The sequence below is a fragment of the Raphanus sativus genome, chromosome 3 (genome assembly GCF_000801105.2).
Source record: "Raphanus sativus cultivar WK10039 chromosome 3, ASM80110v3, whole genome shotgun sequence".
NCBI lineage: Eukaryota > Viridiplantae > Streptophyta > Magnoliopsida > Brassicales > Brassicaceae > Raphanus > Raphanus sativus.
The window spans coordinates 10672282-10673269 of record NC_079513.1 but is presented as its reverse complement, the minus strand read 5'-3'; the positions used below and the strand labels follow the sequence as shown (position 1 = coordinate 10673269).

The 988-nt window shown below is 23.0% G+C and overlaps 1 non-coding gene across 1 annotated transcript; it reads right to left on the bottom strand.

Annotated features, from left to right (window-relative positions):
* Positions 1-205: 205 nt before the first annotated feature.
* Positions 206-306, bottom strand: LOC130510345 (U6 spliceosomal RNA). The gene has a single exon (XR_008944017.1). It is a non-coding gene; the product is annotated as a U6 spliceosomal RNA (small nuclear RNA).
* Positions 307-988: the final 682 nt, after the last annotated feature.

Below are 988 nucleotides of genomic sequence, written 5' to 3'. Positions count from 1 at the left end.
TTATTTTATTATATTCAAAACTAATATAAATATAATAAATATTTTTTTTTGGTTTTGATGTTAATGTTTGAGATTCATATTCTTGTATTTTATTTTTAGTTGTGTATATTTTATTCATATAGAAGTAAAATATATTTTCAAAAATTAGTCGTTTAGGTTAAATGATTAAATTTATCAAATTTTAATATTATTAATAGATTAGTCTATTAACTAACATTCTGAATAAATTGTGTGTGTCATCCTTTCGCAGGCCATGCTAATCTTCTCTGTATAGTTACAATTATATCGAATGTTCCTGAAAGACAAAATATTCTAAATAAATACAATTGAATAAAAGAGGATTAGTTGTAAAGTAGCTTGATAACATTTATTATAAGTAGCTTGATAATAGATGCATGCAATATATGAACTTTTCCTTATAATAAAAAAATTTCAATTGCTGGAATCGATCAAATAGAACTTGCAGACCCAATTTTTCATTAATATCAATCTACCTTTTACTGAAGCGTTCAAATAATTAAGATATTGGTAATATTATTTGCATGATTTTAATTACCTTATAACATCTTAGGTTGTTCACCAATCTTTCTAATTAATACAAACATTGCTTTTACTGAAACTTATGAAAATCATATGATACATATATTAATTGCAAGCATAAAACCTGATATAATTTTTATTTTAAAAAATAACATAAAATATGTAAATATATGTTTTAATGTATTTATTACGTTGAAATTTCATCAGTATTGAACTATTATCAATTTAATTACGTTAAAGTTGTGTTGTCTTGTGCACCACAAATCCCCTATATTTCATATATATTTATGTAATATGCTCATATACCTTAATTATCATCTGGATATTATAGGCTTTACCTTGGTGAATAAGTTTTTCCATTTTTATTGACTTTCCGTGTTTAAAATCTTACGAAAATTGTATCAAGCTAAAATCTCTAAAGAAACATTTAAGGAAACATATGGAAACA